This window comes from Lissotriton helveticus, chromosome 7 (genome assembly GCF_964261635.1).
Source record: "Lissotriton helveticus chromosome 7, aLisHel1.1, whole genome shotgun sequence".
Lineage (NCBI taxonomy): Eukaryota > Metazoa > Chordata > Amphibia > Caudata > Salamandridae > Lissotriton > Lissotriton helveticus.
This window is the reverse complement of record NC_136068.1, coordinates 1,655,795,428-1,655,815,323: the sequence shown is the minus strand read 5'-3', so window position 1 is coordinate 1,655,815,323 and position 19,896 is coordinate 1,655,795,428. Positions and strand designations below refer to the sequence as shown.

Here is a 19,896-nt window from a genome sequence, read left to right as displayed (position 1 = left end):
GGCGCCTATGTCAGAGGACAACCTTTTCTTGTGGAAATAAATGATATATAAATGATATATAAATATATATATATATATGTATATATATGTATATATATATATATATATATATTCACTGAAAAAACCATAGGTTATAGACCATATATAGTTAGGAATTAGCATTTAAAAAACCTTATTTTACTCACACAAAACCATTGAAATTCCATATATAGTTAGTTGCACTAACTATATATCGCGCACCCTCAATCCACTGCTGATCATGTCACATATTACATCATTCATGACATGGTCAGTGACATCACTGATGACATCACTGATGACATCTCAAATGACAGTGGAAGTATACGTGTCTGGACGAAGGATTTAGTAGGTGCATGACTGAATGTATGAGTGAGTGATTAAATGTGTCTCACTGAGTGCATGGGTTAGTGACTAAACTGTCTTAATTTGTGCATCATTATGTCTGTTGTTCTGTAAACTGCTGCATGTGTTGATCATTAGCTATACGAGAGGCTATATGTGTTATTAATTGGTTGCCCAAGTATTTCTATGGAAGATTGAGTTTGTGTGGGGGTGGCTGGAAGGTGTGTGACTCTATGCATAGATGTGTGAGCAGTTTATTCACTAGGTGTATGAGTTCAAGAGTGCATGTGGAAACAGCTACATGGGCAGTTGACTGTGTGCATGAGTGTATTGATGAGTGAATGGATATCTCAATGCTACATGTCATAGTAAGTACATATGTAAAACACAGTACATGTGAGAGTTGGCATATATAAATAACTGTGCATGAGAGCCACTGAATGAGTGAGTGGTTGTATCGTTCATTGTGAACTTGTATCAGGGATTGTATAAGAGAGTAAATATGTGTTAGTATATGTTTCAATAAGTAAGGTGTGTTTAACTGTATAGTTGAAGAAATGGAGGTGAGATTGTTTCTTTGCATGACTGACTGGGTGTGTGAGTAACTCCATGGATGAGTGGCAGTGTGTGAGTGTCTGTATACACTGAGTGTATCTAAGGTTATATTAGAGTCTGAAGAGATTTATTGTATTAGCACAAGAATGATGTCAAATGAGATGTCATCAGTGATGTCATCAGTGATGTCATTTGAGATGTCATCAGTGATGTCATCAGTGATGTCACTGACCATGTCATGAATGATGTAATATGTGACATGATCAGCAGTGGATTGCGGGTGCGCGATATATAGTTAGTGCAACTAACTATATATGGAATTTCAATGGTTTTGTGTGAGTAAAATAAGGTTTTTTAAATGCTAATTCCTAACTATATATGGTCTATAACCTATGGTTTTTTCAGTGAATTTTAAAGGTTTTGTAAATGCTAATTCCTAACTATATATGGTCTATAACCTATGGTTTTTTCAGTGAATTTCAATGGTTTTTTAATAGCAAATATCATAAGCTGTCGAATGTCAAGTACGTGGTAAGTGAAAACATTTTCGTGTTTATGCACACTGATCTGCTTTGAATGGTGCCCCCCCCCTCATTTCTATTAGGAGTACTCTCTCTTTGCAGATAGTGAAAGGTAGTTAACGCAGGCCTTTGCCCCCGTTGTAATCCGTCGTGCCTGCTTCTCTCTCCATTTGATTGATTGTTATCCAAGTATTTACTGTTTTAGAATTAGTTCTCTTTGGTTCATTCTCTATTTACAAACAAACACAGAGTCGCAATACTCTGTTTAGTCTTTGCAGATAACGAGAAATCGTGTAAAAAAAAAGAAAAGGAATCGAGTAAAATCAGTAGGCCACTAATGGGATCTCTTTTTGACCTCGCTAAAATAGAAACATTAGGAACAACCCCTCATGACAAATACAAAACTAGTGAGATGAACTGAACTCCACACAATGATGGCTGCAAAACAGCTCGGCTCCGCCACCCACCCCGCCCAAAATAACGATAAAGAGCGGCTGCCATGATTGGTTGCGGAATGGCCACAACGGAGCTACGAAATGGTGCTGCTCTCATGCTAACCCCAGCTTCAGTCTGAAACATCCAGAAACACTGTAGACTACCAATTCGATCAGTTCCGGTAGCGCCCCAATGTAACCCGGTAGAGAAGAACTAGCCCTCCCCTCTTTGACTGATGGTTCTTGTTGCCTGTCCCTTCTGTTGTCATTTAACAGAACTATTTAGCCTGCTGAAAGAGGTTGTGTTCCGACCGCTGGTTGGTGGAGACATTTTGACTATATTCTGGACCTGCGTTGTCGCGTAATGCGTCATATGACGCACCGCGTTAGCGCATCCGGAAGTCATCCGGGGCGCGCAGCGCGTAACGTAAGCATAACAAGTCATGTGACTTGTTAATAAAACTTTTCATTGGTTCATTTTACTTTTCTTATTCTAATGATGAAAGCCTTGGTCATATCACCTAAAAATTACGCTTTTAATTACTTCCGAACATTATTTTCTCTTAAATATATGTTATAATGTTCCAGGCTAATGTACTTTCCCGGAAATTTTACAACTGTCCTGCAAGTAAAATATATTCTTTTTTCGAGAAAAAGAGCGTTTCTTCGTCCCATGACGGAGCCGTTGAGCAAAAGAGGGTCGGCCTGCTGTCTTAGTCGCCGATACGCCTGAATATGAGATTCTTATCGATCACTTTATGTTGCAGGAATAGAAAACACAACAGCCCTTGACCATTTATCTTTACTGCGTTCCTTCGTATTATACCTTTTACCCTTCATGTAATTGGTCTGCTTTATTTCACTTGCCTTTTAATGATTCTAAAACAGTGACTATTATTAAAAACTTTACCAATGTATACACTACTACCATGTTTTCTTTTAAAAACCTTTATTGTGAAAATTTCATTATACAAATACGAGCCTATAACCACGTGGGCCTGCCACGGAGCAAACTGTAATCGTATATGATGAATAGACATTTACACTGTAGAGGAACGTAACGGGCGGGCCATTAGGTTGCAAAAACTAAGGTGTCTAACAGTTACGGAATCGGTGGACGTACATTTTATAATTAAAATACGACAGGGCCAGTTACAATAAAATTATCTAGATATACATTTGCGGGCAAGTACCATGGGTGACGTTAATTCGAATTTTCAACAGTACAGTAATCAATAACACATCAGAACTTAATATCAATAGGGATGTCGAAATATTCAATCAATTCTCGTCCCCGCCCGCCATGTGCTTCAAAACTGCATACGTATCTCGTGATTTCAAGGTTCTGCAACCAGTACACAACAAGGAGTTACGAGTCCCATTTATTCCGGCGCCATTTTGGGCGAGGACGGGCAGGTCCAGGATATAGTCAAAATGTCTCTACCAACCATCGACTATGATGATGTTCATATGCTGTATTTATTAGAGTAACACTCATCTGCCCACATGAAATTAATTTACCACAATCTAAACATGTCATTTTAATCTTTCCAAAGTTCTTCTAAATATTTGGGACCGTTTCCCTTGCCTCTGAAGCTCTCAGTGCCACTTCTTTGATGAATGTACTAGCAGGTCAGGGGGTCTCCTCCAAATCTCTCTTTTATGCAGCACTATAATTAATTGGTGCCACCTCTCCATATGACGATGCATGGTATAGTTACCACAACTATATATTTTTTCGGTTCCTCTGGAGAGTTCATCGTGGCAGATGAAGCGTGTAACATACCGGGCATTTACCTTTTTTTGCATGTACAGGAAAGGAAAAAAAAATCGAGCGTTCGAGTTCTTAGGTGTCCCAGGGCCATTTTAGTGGACCAGGCCCAAATCCGAAGAACAGCTATCTCACAGGCTAATGGGGCGACCCACGCCGAGTTTCAGCATTGTAGGATGACCACACAAGTACAGCAACTTGCTAGACATCACCTCGGTGCCATCCGGATCTCGGCGCCCCACTGCAGATGAAGTGCCTCTCAACTATGAAACCACCACGGTGACATCCGGATCTTGGCGCGTTGTGCTGCCTTCGGCCTATTCGCACATCGGTCCGCTACTGACGCCATCTCACAGGCTAATGGGGTGACCCACGCCGAGTTTCAGCATTGTAGGATGACCACACCAACTTGCTAGACATCACCTCGGTGCCATCCGAATCTTGGCATCTCAACGCCTAGTGGTATCTTCCATACAGAAAATATTGTCACGCTGCCTTTGGCCCCATTCGCACATCAGTCCGCAACTTAGACATCACCTCGATGCCATCCGGATCTTGGCATCTCAGCGCCTTGTGGTGTCAGTCAGAAAATATTGTTGCGCTGCCTTTGGCCCCATTCGCACATCAGTCCGCTACTGACACCATCTCACAGGCCAATAGGGCGCCCCACGCCGACTTTTACCATTGTACGATGGCCACACCAGTGGCACAACTTCCTAGACATCACCTCGGTGCCATCCGAATCTTGGCATCTCAACGCCTAGTGGTATCTTCCATACAGAAAATCTTGTTACGCTACCTTTGGCCCCATTCGCACATCGGTCCGCAACTTAGACATCACCTCGGTGCCATCCGGATCTTAGCATCTCAGCGCCTTGTGGTGTATTCTCTTCAGAAAATATTGTTGAGCTGCCTTTGGCCCCATTCGCACATCCGTCCGCAACTTACACATCACCTCGGTGCCATCCGGATCTTGGCATCTCAGCGCCTTGTGGTGTCTTCTACTCCGAAAATATAGTAGAAAATATTGTTGCGCTGCCTTTGGCCCCATTCACACATCAGTCCGCTACTGACACCATCTCACAGGCCAACAGGGCGCCCCACGCCGACTTTTACCATTGTACGATGGCCACACCAGTGCCACAACTTGCTAGACACCACCTCGGTGCCATCCGGATCTTGACATCTCAGCGCCTTGTGGTGTCTTCAAATCAGAAAATATTGTTGCGCTGCCTTTGGCCCCATTCGCACATCGGTCCGCTACTGACGCCATCTCACAGGCCAACGGGGCGCCCCACGCCGACTTTCAACATTGTAGGATGGCCACAGAAGTGCGACAACTTACTAGACACCACCTCGGTGCCATCCGGATCTTGGCGCGTTGTGCTGCCTTCGACCTATTCGCACATCGGTCCGCTACTGACGCAAACTCACAGGCCAACGGGGCGCCCCACGCCGACTTTCAGCATTGTAGGATGGCCACACCAGTGCGGCAACTTACTAGACACCACCTCGGTGCCATCCGGATCTTGGCGCGTTGTGCTGCCTTCGGCCTATTCGCACATCGGTCCACTACTGACGCAAACTCACAGGCCAACGGGGCGCCCCACGCCGACTTTCAGCATTGTTGGATGGCCACACCAGTGCGACAACTTACTAGACACCACCTCGGTGCCATCCGGATCTTGGCGCGTTGTGCTGCCTTCGGCCTATTCGCACATCGGTCCGCTACTGACGCAAACTCACAGGCCAACGGGGCGCCCCACGCCGACTTTCAGCATTGTAGGATGGCCACACCAGTGCTGCAACTTGCTGGACACCACCTCGGTGCCATCCAGATCTTGGCGCGTTGTGTTGCCTTCGGCCTATTCGCACATCGGTCCGCTACTGACGCCGCCTCACGTGCCAACGTATTTTCTCCTAATTTTACACCCTATGCCGCATAACAGGTCATGTGACTTGTTTATAAAACTTTTCATTGGTTCATTTTACTTTTGGTTTCCTAATGATGGAAGGCTTGATCATGTGACCTAAAAACAACACTTTTCATAGGATGAAAACTTTTTTTTTTCCCCAAACGATGAAAGCCCCACCTTGTTTCTGGATGTTTCAGACTGAAGCTGGCGTCAGCATGAAAGCACCACCATCTCGTAGCTCAGTCGTGGTCATTCCGCGAGCAATCATGGCAGCCGCTCCCCACCAGAAGCCTGCAGGAGTCGGAGCCCCCAAAACTTTTGATGAATTCTCAAGGCGGAGGGGACGCTTTCGAGAATGAGGTCCAAGACCTAGCAGACAAGCGTCCGATTTCCAAGGTGTTCCAGGGCCATTTCAGTGGACCAGGCCCAAAAAGGAAACAGCCTGCCGCCATTTTGAGAGTCCTGTGACAGCCGCCTATCGCTGCACCGCAAGAGTGGGCGCAACTCAGCTGAATTGCGGCTTTTGACACAGTGGACCAAAAACGGACGGAATGGCAACTGAAACGGTAAAGGGGCGCCCCACTACAACAGATGACACTCCACCTGGAGAGGCCCGTTCACGCCGCCTCCCCCGGGGCGCTCCACGCCGTTATTCGGAGCAGCATTGTAGGATACCAAAACCAGTGCGGCAACTTACTGGACATCACCTTGGTGCCATCGTTCTGCTGCCTTGGAACTATTCGCGCAACAGTTTGCTACTGATGACCCACCCCCCGCGACGCCCCATGCCGTTATTTGCTGGGTGGCAACTTACTAGACATCACTTTCGTGTCATCTAGATTTCAACGCGTTCTGCTGCCTTGGAACTATTCGCACAACAGTTTGCTACTGATGACCCACCCCCCGCGACGCCCCACGCCGGAAATCTGGACGTTGTGCTGCGTTGGGACTATTCGCACAGCCGACCGCTACTTCGTTGTTTTTCCCTAAAAATGTTTATATGTTATTACTATTTTTGTTTTCTTGTATATATTTATAAATTATTAAAGTTTTATAATCTTACTACTTTGTCGGAGTGCTATATATTTTTAATGTGACACATAATTGTAAAAACTTTGATGTACAAACAGTCATCCCTGGAATCTTCCGCTTCAGGCTCGGTCCCCTCCCCAATCACAATACAGGATGGTTTTCAGATAATAGCAACGCTTCTGCTGTGACGAATCTCATCGAGTGTGGGCCTTGATCTACTATAACTCCTTTGAAGAGGGGTGATTCTTTACAGCTGTGGCCATAAACTACATCTGCAGGGCTAGCTGATACCCTAGGACCAGCCTGGACAATCGGACACAGAGGAAAAGGAGTGTCAGAGGGTGCGGTAGTGAATAGGGCGAAAGGGAGGTGTCGGGCGGGCACAGGGTGTGATTCTCAGGGAACAGCAGCGCAGATGGGGGAGGTTTATTACCCATGCATAAGACAGAGAGCGGGGGTGACCACTGCCTGGGGGAGATGTTTGCGAGGGTGGGGAGCCATGCTAAGGATCGACAGCGTGCACAGAGTGGGTCTGGTCAAGGCATCTAAAATGGCTGCCGTGCACGACAAAAGTGTGGCATTTGAAAAAAGACAAGATGGCGCAGACAATGTTTTTCAACACTTCCTGATTTCCTTCGAATCGAACGTTAACAGACGTTGGGGCATATTACCAAAGTTAAGCGATATTTATCCCTAACGATGCTTAGCAACGATTTTTTTACCGTCAGAAATTATCGCAGATAAACCTTGCTATTATCAAGGTTTATCGGAAATACGATAAAAAACGACCGCAATGCATTAATATCGCTGAAAACTCAGCGATATTCATGCATTACCGAGCTAATGCTCTTAGCCATGTTATCCACCTCCCATTGGATAACATGGCTAAGAACTGCTCAGGGCAGGTGGTAGCTTTTAGAGATATTCGCCCTTATCTCGAATATTTCCAAAAGTTGATAATAGGAGATAGCGATGTTAGCGACTGTTTCCAGTCGCTAACATCTTGGCATGCCCACTTTGCATGTCATTAGTGATAAATATCACTCACATGCAAAGTGGGGCCCAAGATGGTCGCTATCTTCTACTAGCCGTCGCTAACTGGTGTTAGCAACAGCTAGGTAATACACATATAATTTTATCTCCGCGAAGCGGAGCGCTGTTACAGATATATATCTTGTTTCTGAACGTTAATTTCTCAAAATGCACTGAAGCACATATATTGAGACCTAGCAAAGGCACATCGGGCTACCAGTCCCTACAATTTTGCCAAGTTTCGTGCAAATCCATTCAGCTGTTCGATCCTACCGAGAGACAAGATGGCGGCCGCTACGGACTATTTGGAATGTTTACAGACACCGGAGAGCCAATCAGCTTCGCTTCGCAAAGCTCCGTAACGCGAAAAGTACGCGAAGCGGTGCGCTGTTACAGATATATACCTTTTTTTGAACGTTAATTTCTCAAAATCCACTGGAGCACATATATTGAGATCTAGCAAAGGCACATCGGGCTACCAGTCCCTACAATTTTGCCAAGTTTCGTGCAAATCCATTCAGCTGTTCGATTATTATTATTTTTATTTTTTTTTGCCCCGCGGGGCCCTTTTAAAACCTCCACATCAAACCTAGGGGGTGAGCGACAATGTACTATGCCCCCTTATGGTCATTTGCCCCTTCGCTTCGGCCTCCTCTTGTCTCTCGATCCTACCGAGAGACAAGATGGCGGCCGCTACGGACTGTTTGGAATGTTGACAGACGCCGGAGAACCAATCAGCTTCGCTTCACAAAGCTCCGTTGCGCGAAAAGTCCGCGAACCAGAGCGCTGCCCGGTCCGCTGTTACAGATATATATCTTTTTTTAAACGTTAATTTCTCAAAATCCACTGGAGCACATATATTGAGACCTACAAAAGGCACATCGGGCTACCAGTCCCTACAATTTTGCCAAGTTTCGTGCAAATCCATTCAGCCGTTCGGGCTAAAAGTGAGGCCAACCGCCCTATGGAAAACTCAATGTTAAAAACACGTTTTGGGACCCCCCTTTTTTCTCGGCCCCCACTGGACGAACCCCCCCCAAATTTTCAAGGGCTGCTCAGAAACAAAATGTTCCATTTTCCTGAAAATTTCAGCCAATTCCGTCCACAAACGCCAAAGTTATTAGACATAGAATTTTCAAAAAACCCATAGAGAAAAAATCCTAACTATATATACCTACTGGCGACCGCCAGTAGGTAATATATATATATATATATATATATATATATATATATATTTGCGCAAAGTGTAACATGATGTTTATTTCCAATCTTTCCAATGTTAAGTGTTGGGCGACTCTCAAGGGTTGAAACTCGGAGTGCAGTGGGTCATACATGATTCCCCTCACTCATATCTTCATGGTATATAGGTGTGGAGTTACAAATGGTCAATCTATGCATAGCAAAAAATTCTTACCTTCACAACATTCTAGTTGAGATACTTGGGGCACAACATTTTTGCATGTCAAGTGGTCTTAAATAAATCCCCAGGCTTTTCGAGGCAGTTGACTCTGTGTCTGTTAAAATCACCTTGCGGAAACCTGCAGCTTTTTAAAAATAGACCTCCATCTAAAAGTCGAATTTTCTCCCCCGAATAAATCTCCAAACACTGCAGCGTTTTAAATGATGGCAGCACAGGTGTTTTAAATTTTTTTGAAACCTCCGTTCCCCCTTAAGCAATGACGGCAAAGTGCACAATTAATCTTTCACAAGATTTGTCATCCCTTATTTCTTGCTCGAAGTATTCTTGACCATAAAATGTATCATTAGGCTGTATGCATGTCTCTTCTATGTATGTGTCATTTCTATACCTTTTACCTAGCCAAAAGGTAGCAGAGTGCTGTAGTTTCCATATTAGAGTAGCCATAGAAATGACAGCTCCACACTTATTTGTAAAACATTATGTATCAAGGCTTTTTTGCATTCACTAATGGGCAGATTTGCAGGATCTGCACATCTGTGAATGTAAAAATTGCATTTCTGATGTAGCAAACCTGATTTTGCAATTTGGCAACCTGTTCATGAATTGAAAAATGGGTTTGTGATTTGGTATTAGGAAGGGGTGTATTTGGGCGTCCCTTCCTAATACCGAATCGCATCAGCATCTATGAATGGTTTGTTGCCGCAATTGCTGTCAAATAACATTCACATTTTACCACCTACTTCAAGTAGGTGGTAACCCATTTGCAAATGGGAAAGGGTCCCCAAGGGACCCCTTCCCCTTTGTGAATGTTTGTAAAACCATTTCTAAGAGCAGGTAGTGGTTCCACAGACCACCGCCTGCTCTTAAAAAATGAAAAGAAAACTTTTTCTTTTTCTTTTTGTAAAGCATCTTGTTTTCCTTTAAGAAAAAAAGTCTGCTTTACAAAAAAGCTACTGATCTCTGCAGGCCACCATCCCTGTGAAGTTTGTGATTTCTAGGAGGTCGAAAATTGCGACCTATTTCAATAATATTCATGACGCAGGTCATTTGCGACCCACTAGGAGTCGCAAAAGGTGTACTATACACCTTCCTACATTGCATTTTGCAATTTCCTAATTCCGAATCCTTGTGATTCAGAATTAGGGAATCACAAAATGTTATCTTCATACATCTGGCCCTAAGATCCTTATCTTTCTTTTTCAAAGAAATAAGTCTAATTTGACACACAGATAAGAATAAAGGAACAAAGTAGCAGCATATCCATCAACAAAAGGAATCATGATGTTTAGTTTGTTATCCATGACACCATTTGATTCACTCATTTATTCATCCCTTAAATGACACATTAATATTTATAAAAAACTTCTCCTAGAAACATACCTCTCTCTCCTTATATTGTGGATAGACTGTTCTGCACCTCCGCTTCTGTCTGATTCTAAAAGGCCACCTGCTTGCTTTTATATCCCATAGCAGGTAATTGGTCACAGCTCTTGGCATGCAAATAATATTGTTGGCGAAACAAACTTTTGCAACACTATTACCTAATAGAGTAACAGGAACTTCCCAAATGTAATTAAGGCATGAATCACAGGTGTCCTTGCCCAATGCCTATTGCATGTAGGTTTATTCTGAAGTGTCAGTGATGCTTTATGCCAAGTGACGGTTAGTGACCCACAAAAATGATGGAGCGAGATAAATAGAATATGTTAAAAAACATACATACAATTAAACACACATTTAACCCTTGTGCTGCCAGGCCTCCCCCAGTGACACCCTTTTTTTTGGATTAGTTTGAGCCTAGGCCCCCATAAAGTTCTGTTCACGTAAGGTATCCACACTAAATGTGTGTCCTTTTCTTCCAACATCTTGAGGATTCTAAAGGTACCAGTGTTTGTCGATTCCCCTGGAGGGTACTGAGAAATTATGCAAAACACAGCTAACTGTGTTTTTTGGGGGAGAAATGTGTTAAAAGTGCTGCAGAAGAAAATGTCAGGATTCTTTCCTACAAAGGGTATTAAAGAAGGGTTTATGCTGCTAAAATCACAATTTCCCCAGCTTTCAGGAACAAGCAGACTTTTGTCAGAAAACCAAAATATTCTAAACAGGTTTGTCATTTTACTGGACATAGCCTATTTTTCCTATTTTTTGTTCTTTTAACCTCCTTCCAGTTAATGGTAGAAATGGGTGTGAAAACAATAAAGGATCCTAGAAAGCTATTCATTTCTGAAAAGTAGACAAACAATTCCGAATTCAACAAGAGGTCATTTGTGTAGATCCTTCAATGTTTTCCCATGAACAATAACAGTTGAAAAAAAAAAGAATATTGAAATTTTGTTGAAAAAAACAGACATTTGTGCCTACATTTTCACCTGTAACTAATTCTAACTATGGTAGATTATTGAAAGCTATATAACGTTACGTCCACTAGACCCTTTGGGTTGCTGGGTTATATGAGGCTTGTAGGTTCACCAAGAACTGGCGGTACCCAGAGCCAGTAAATGAGTTGCACCTTGCAATGTTTTTTCATTGTGTACAAGGTATACAGTAATTAATTATATAAAAAATGAAGAGTAAAAAATCTGTATCAAGGAAACCTATGAATTTCTAAAATTGAAACAGGATATGGAGCTTAGAAGCAGTGGTTCTCGGCAGCCTTCGACACCGTATGCCCTCACACCCTAATAACACGCCTCTTCAACACTGGGATCCAAGGAAAGGCCCTGGACTAGACCACCTCGTTCCTCTCCGACAGAACCCAGAGAGTCCCGCTCCCTCCCTTCCGCTCAGAAGCCACCAAAATCATCTGCGGCATACCCCAAGGATCCTCGCTCAGCACAACGCTCTTCAATATCTACATGAGCCTCCTCGCCGCCATCGCACGCAAACACAACATCAACATCATCTCCTATGCCGACGACACCCAGCTGATACTCTCCCTCACCAAAAACTCAGCCACTGCCAAAACCAACCTACAGGGAGGAATGAAAGACGTCGCAGAATCGATGAAGCTCAGCCGCCTGAAGCTGAATTTAGAAAAGACGGAGGTCCTCATCCTCGGACAATTCCCCTCCGCCTGGGACGACTCCTGGTGGCCCTCAGCACTGGGCTCCGCACCAACACCCTCGGACCACGCACGCAACCTGGGATTCATCCTGGACTCTACCCTCACGATGACCAAGCAAGTCAACGCCGTCTCGTCATCATGCTTCAACACCCTGCGCATGCTCCGAAAGATATTCCGGTGGATCCCCACCGAAACCAGAAAGACGGTCACCCAGGCCCTCGTCACTAGCCGACTGGACTACGGAAACGCCCTGTACGCAGGAACCACCGCCAAACTCCAGAAACGACTATAACACATACAGAACGCCTCCTCACGACTTATCCTCGACATCCCTCGCCATAGCCACATATCCGCCCACCTGAGAGACCTGCACTGGCTCCCCGTCAACAAGAGGATCACATTCAGGCTCCTCACCCACTCACACAAAGCTCTCCATGACATGGGCCCCAAATACCTCAACAACCACCCCACATTCTACACTCCCACCCGCCGGCTCCGCTCCGCCAGCCTTGCCCTCGCCATCGTCCCACAGATGCGCAGAGCCACAGCCGGAGGAAGATCGTTCTCCTACCTGGCCACCAAGACATGGAACTCCCTCCCCGCACACCTACGACTGATCCAGGACCATCTCACCTTCAGGAGGCACCTCAAGACCTGGCTATTCGAGCAGTAGCAGCACCCCCCCCCCTCCCTTCAGCGCCTTGAGACCCTCACTGGTGAGTAGCGCGTTCTATAAATGTTTTGATTGATTGATTGATTGATTGGTTATTTGTGCATCTCTGAAATTCTAGATACCCATATTAGAATGTGAACTAGAGGATATTTTTCAAATGTTACTTCTTTTTTATACACTGTCTTACATTTGGAAGCTAGAAATACATTGAAATACAAATAGTAATAACATTTGTTGTACTATTCTGTGTTTCCCTAAGTCTCCTGATATAAATGGCACGTCACTTGTGTGGGTAGGCCTAGCGTCCGCAACAGAAAACTGCCCAAAATGCATTGTTGGTACATCACCTTTTTTCATTGAAAATTGACCCTTTTGTTACAATGTGCATAACTGTGGATTTTGGGCACTAGCTCAGCTGGCACTAAGAGAAACCTAGGCAACCAGTACATTTTTTAAAACTAGACAGCCAGGGGAATACAGGAAGGGGTGACTTATGTGGCTCTCATCAGGTTCTGTTACTAAGAATCCCTTGCAAACCTCTTCCTCAAATTTCTGTGATGGAACGTTCTGGAATCTGCAGGAAGACACACACTTCTACCCACCCAGCACTCCCGCAAGTCTCCTGATAAAAATTGTACCTCACATGTGTGGGATGGCTCAGTGTCCGCAACAGGAAATGGCCCAACATGCCACATGGACACATCATATGTTTCCAGTGAAACCTGCCCCTTTTTTCACAATGTGCCTCGCTGTGGATTTTGGGCCCTAGCTCGCCCGGCACTTAAGGAAACCTAGAAAACCTGTACAATATTTAAAACTAGACACCCAGGCAATCAGGATAGGGTGACGTGTGTGGCTCTCCCTAGTTTCTGTTACACAGAATCCTGTGCAAACCTCAAACTTTGTAAAAACAAAACACATTTTCCTCACAATTCTGTGAAGGAAAGATATAGAATCTGTAGGGAGCCACAAGCTTCCACCCATTCAGCATTCACCCAAGTCTTCTGATAACAATGGTATCTCACCTGGGTGGGCAGGCCTAGTGTTCGCGACAGGAAACGGCCCAAAACGCATAGTGGACACATCACATTTTTCTAGTAAACACTGACCCATTTTTGCAATGTGCCTAGCTGTGGATTTTGGGCCCAAGTTTGGCTGGCACCTAGGGAAGCCTAGCAAACCTGTACATTTTTGAAAACTAGATACCTTGGGGAATCTAGGATGGTGTGACTTGTATGGCTCTCAAGAGGTTCTGTTACCCAGAATCCCTTGCAAACCTCAAACCTTGTAAATAAAACACATTTTCCTCACATTTCTGTGATGGAAAGTTCTTGAATCTGCAGGGAATCACAAACTTCCACCCAACCACCATTCCCCCAAGTCTACCTATGAAAATTGTACCTCACTTATGTGGGTAGGCCTAGTGCCCGCGAAAGGAAACAGACCAAAACGATCTGCGGATACATCACATTTTCCAGTGAAAAAGGACCCTTCAATTGCACTGTGCCTAGCTGTGGAATTCGGGCCCTAGCTAACCCGGAACTTAGGGAAACTTAGCAAAACTGTACATTTTTAAAAACTAGACACCCAGGGAAATCTAGGATGGGGTGACTGTGTGGCGTGCACCAGGTTCTGTTACCCAGAATCCCATGCGAACCTCAAACTTTGTAAAAAAATCAACACATTTCCTCACATTTCTGTGATGGAAAGTTCTGTAATTTGTGGGTAGCCATCAACTTGCACCCACCTGGCATTCCCCCAAGTCTGCAAATAAAAATTGTACTTCACTTGTGTGGGTAGGCCTAGTGCCGTGCCAGGAAATGGCCCAAAACGCAATGTGGATCCATCATATTTTTCCAGTGAAAACAGACTCTTTTTCGTAATGTGCCTAGCTGTGGATTTTGGGCCCTAGCTCATCCGGCACCTAGGGGGGACAGTGTGGGGTGAGAACCCCCTTCTGCCTCCTGAGGGAACAGAAGACTGTCCTTTTTGTGTTGAGGGTGAGGGCATTGACATGTCCATTGTGGGCAACCCCCACCCCTCTTTCATAAACAAAAATCATCCAATGTGGCTAGTAGGCCTTCTGGCCCCTGGGGGGGGGATTTTGGGCTATTACCCCCCCTCTGCACCCCGGGTAGTGAGAAGAATGTCCCCCTTTTTGAGAGGTAAGGGCATTATAATGCCCATTTAGGGCATCCCCCAAATCTAAGTTTTAAAAATAAGGAATCCCTGGGGTCTAGTGTGCTTACTGCCCCCATCTGTACTCCAAAATTACAAGGAGGGAGCAAATTCCCTTGCCAAGGGGCCACTCCCCCCTCCTTGGTGTCTGGTAGGTGGATCCCTGTTTGGGGATCTCCTTCCTGTGCTGATCCCCAAGCAGGTATCCACAGGGGAAGAATACCATTGAAAAGTGGAGATTGCACTCTTTCCAATAATACCTCTCCCATTCACCTATATGCTTGAGGGGCTGAGATAGTCCCAGGAGCACATAGGCAGTGAAATGAGCCAACAGGCTAATTTCACTTTTACTTTCAGTGTAACGATATAGGCAGGCCGATCATCATTACTCTGAAAAACAAAAATGCTTCAGTCAGCTGGGGAAGCTCTTCCCCAGGTCCGGAGGCACAAAGAAACAATAAGAAATCCCTCTGCTGTTTACAGCAGAGGGATTTCTTACTGCTGTGCCGAGGACGTAATGGTTACATCCTTGGCACAGCAGTACCACAGCCGAGGATATAACCATTACGTCCTCGGCATAGAAGAGGTTAAATATGGGAATAAAAAAAAACAAATTTACCTGAGCTGCAGCACATCCTCAGTGTTCTCCAATCCCCAGCTTCAGACTCCTCTGAGTGTGAGGTCTCACCGCTGCCACAGGTCCTTATCCAATCCAGACACTGCTATCATCACCTACCACAAAGGGAGGTCACTACGAGATACCTTATGCACTAGCCATGTTACTACTCCACGTGATACATGGCTACCACCTAAACCACACAGCTTTTTTACCTGTGGGTCCTGTAATATTTGCTCTTTGGTCTGAATAAAACCACGGACTTTACCTACAATACCTCCAAAAAATATAGGATTAACAACTACATCAATTGCAACACTTCACATGTGATATATGTGTTGGGCTGCAAATGTGATATCATTCAGTACAGTGCGTCCTCTGAAGGCCCGTATAGGGGAACACCGTAGAGCCATACTTAACAAGGATAGCCGGTACCCGGTCAGTGTACATTACAATGATACACACCCAGACGACTTATCTTTCTGGTTTCACGAAATCAACCACGTACCACAAGACAGCATGAGTGGTGACCGTGAGTTAGCAGTTAGACATAGGGAAGCTAAATGGATATGTCGTTTGAAAGCAACCCAGATGGGCCATAATACTGATAGGGAGCTTCATTATTTCCTAGGCTAGGTGGCTGATCCTGTACATTTGGTTCTTGTTATTTAACCCCTTGCATGCGGCCGCGATTCTGCGCCTGTGTGGCAAAATCGCAAGTGGGCGGGTTCATGGCGGCCCCCAGCCGTCATCAGCACTCGAGCACCGCGGTGCATCACGGAGGGGGGCCGTCATCAGCATGCAAGGGGTTAATGCTATCTGAAAGTGAATTGTGTGTAAATCTGATAGGACATATACGCTGCATGTTAGACTTAAATTTAACTTGCTTTTAAGTATTTCTTCATGTCCTGTTGTCCCCATCTGGTATTTTTGTTACAAATCAATATCTGTAAAATGCAAAGAAAAATTTCTATCTCTGCCTACAATGTATTGATATTATGATGTTTGTCTGGTTGGAACCGGTTTATCTCTTTACCCCCTCTCTAATCATCTTTCTTTTTCTTCCTTTGTATACTTTGTCTGTGTCCCTTTTGTGGTACTTATATTTCCTTAAATAGGGGGTTACAGTAGCATGGATGAAGGTGACGACCGTACGACTGGGATTTAGCTTCGATCCTTATAGTATTTATTCAAACGTATACTCGCCCCTCTTTTGACATCAAATGGTCAGACATACACTATTGGGTACCCTTTCTTACTCTCACCTTTCTTTGGAAATATACATAATATGTCTATATCACTATATTTTTATTGTGAATAAAATAGGTAATGATATTGCGATGTCACTATTTATCACATATATCTATTTCATTTTTCGTAAGACTTTGGCTGTAGTACTTCGCCTGAGTTTAAATACCTTTAACTAGATGGATTTTTGTGAACCTTAATTAAAAAGGTTTTAAATAATTGGGTACCCACGGGTTAATTTTAAGATATATGACGGGCACATATACAAATCTGCCAATACTTTATGAGCAGCTGGCTCCGTTCCAAGATGGCCGCCATATATGTTTTCATTATACACATATCGGGGAAGGCGGGACGGACCTTGATGAGGCGTGATGTCCTCACCGACAAACGTAGACAATTGTTTGCGCTTTAAAAATGGAGCGTAAGGTCAGGCGCAATTTGTGCTGGCTTTCGGAGGTACGGGAAAATTTTGCGCCATATCACAGTTAAGGGCTAAACCGGGTGGATTCTGGTTGCTCCATGCGGCATTTCTTCATTTATAATTTGTGCTATTATTAATACAGGTGCTGGGATTTTGTTTCATCCACACTACAGGTGAAATTTCGACGGGATACACGACGGAACATATTGAGGGAAGTGCATCTTGCCCATACAGTCCCCGTCTCTTCTCCGGGAATGGTGCCTGAATGTAGGTATGTTTTAAGGGCGAGTATCCGTATTATGAGTTATGTGATTTTGTTTGGTTTGCCCTTTTACAAAAGCCCTTTATTGCTCAATTCTTTTATTAAGATACGATGATGCGACATTCCCATGATGTCAAGGATTGTGAGATGCGTTCAATGATACTAGGCCAATAGCTTGAGGTATTTGGGCTATACCTATTATGTAAATGTAAATGTAAATGTATTTGAGCTTGTAAAGCGCACTGCTACCCGTCCATAGGTTTCCTGGCGCTGTATAACTCTGGGGAACCCGTCCTGGCTTTCCCTGTGGGATGGTCCCTGCTGGGAGTCCCCCAAGGTGGAGCCAGGCATCCCCGGAATTGATGGGGCCGTTGTGGAGATTAGGCAAGCTAATGCCCAGAGTTGCCGAGTGGAACTCCTGATTAGAGTAAGCACCGAAGGGAGAATTATCGAGTCCACTGACCCAGGTCCACGACCCTGCCGCGTCGGGAATTGAACCCTGGTCCCAGGCCAACTTCTGCTCTCAGGTCTGCTGCCTCTAACCAGTGAGCCACACTACTCCACGGTGGGGGGGTGTTTCTTGTTTTTCTTATATTGCTCGTACAATTGAACATGTCCCGACGTCTCAGACTGTGGCATTCTGTGGGCTAAACACTATGGTATTTCCAATGCTCGAGATTTCCCACTATTATTACGTTATGTGTGGTGGGGATTTTATGACCCCACAGTTTAAAAAAAAAAGCTGCTTTTGACAATATGGGCAGTATATTCTTTGAGCTCCAGGTGCTATTGTCACGCATCTAATATATATATCTTCTACATTGTAGATACAATTTATTAATATTAAGGCATATTATCTACGAATCCAGCTGTTCTTATTTCAATTTGGAACACATATTGAGGTGAGATGGGACCTTGTCTGGGTGTCTAAATGTCTGATTATCTTTTTATCTATTGATGATACTTATTCTATTTATGGTATGTCATAGGATTGTGCCACTCTTAAATTCTCTCAACAGTTCGAACTAGAAATCGGATCATTATTTGGGGTCTTCAAAATTAGTGGTTATCGCCACGTACGATTGTTACAAATTTTGTTTTTTTCACCTGAATATGAACTTGGTGGGATTCTACAGGTCTCAGATGTGATTGTAATTTTTGGCATCATTTAGTTAGCTGGTACTACTCAATATTGGGGCTTTCTGCTGCCTTGTATGATGATACCCTGATTGTAAAAACAAAAATCCTCATGAACTGTACCAAGTTTACATTTAAGGGGGTAGACCCTGTGAATTTTTGGGTTTGGTATAAAACGCATGAGTGATTGTGTAATTGATTTTTGAAACATAGGAGGACTCCCCAGACAGGAAGATAGTAGTTATCGCCATATGAATAGGATTACTCCCTTTGGAATCGTCATTGGTGTTTACTTTGTGACTACTTCGAGGTATATACATATTTCTGGACTCTATCTGATCTGCACCCATTGATTGTTCTTTTTATGCTTATCTCATGGTTCACAATACCAATTACTTTTGTATTTCTTATTGTTTTTTGTGAATGATAGTATTGACGATTTTCTATAATTTGAAGATGTATGACCTTGGTGATATACATTTTTGGACATTTCCCTGATATTAGAACCTGAATACCTGGAATGATACAACCTTGATGATGCTGTTTTGTGAGGACTCTTGTTCAACTGACATAGATCACTATATTTAGGTGTTCTTTACGTAAGGTGAGATGATATTGGATGATACTTTCTAATTGTCTTTTTACTTAAAATTTAAAATCTAGATTTAATTATATATTATGACTCGGTTCTTTTCTGTCACTCACTTTTTCTATTTATTTTTCTCTTTCTCTCCTTTCCTTTCTTCATTTCTCTTGGCTCTACCCTCAACTTGATCCATATGTCTGGGAAGAGCAACTGCATTTTCGTAATATTACATGCTCTTCAGTTAAAATATTTGAATGTGTACTGTGGAATTTCGAAGAGCCAATGTGCCTTTTTTGATATCTTTGCTATCCATATATCTTTTCTTTTTTCCATGGTTTTATAATAATTCTAAAAGTAATTTTTATATGTATGTCTTATGTATATGTGTACAAATGTTTTACTTTGGGTCTATATATATATATATTACCTACTGGCGGTCGCCAGTAGGTAGTTATAATTAGGACCCAGTTTCCATAGGAAATCCTCAACATTCTATTTGGATTAACTTTGGCCCTGGTGGATGAATCTTTGCGGATTTCTCAAAGAAGATGGCTCGGTCCGCTGCGCTCCTTCCCTGAAAGTTTGGGGGGGATTGGTGAAGTGGGGGCTGAGATAAAAGGGGGTCCCAAAACGTGTTTTCTCCATGTTATTTTCCATAGGACGT

At 43.7% G+C, this 19,896-nt stretch overlaps 1 protein-coding gene across 1 annotated transcript in view; it reads right to left on the bottom strand.

Annotated features, from left to right (window-relative positions):
* Positions 1–10,533, bottom strand: part of LOC144770640 (zonadhesin-like) — a 73,568-nt gene extending 63,035 nt beyond the window's left edge. The window contains exon 1 of the mRNA XM_078655335.1: positions 10,425–10,533. The gene's annotated coding sequence lies outside the window, so the exon portion shown is untranslated. The remainder of the gene's footprint in view (positions 1–10,424) is intronic.
* Positions 10,534–19,896: the final 9,363 nt, after the last annotated feature.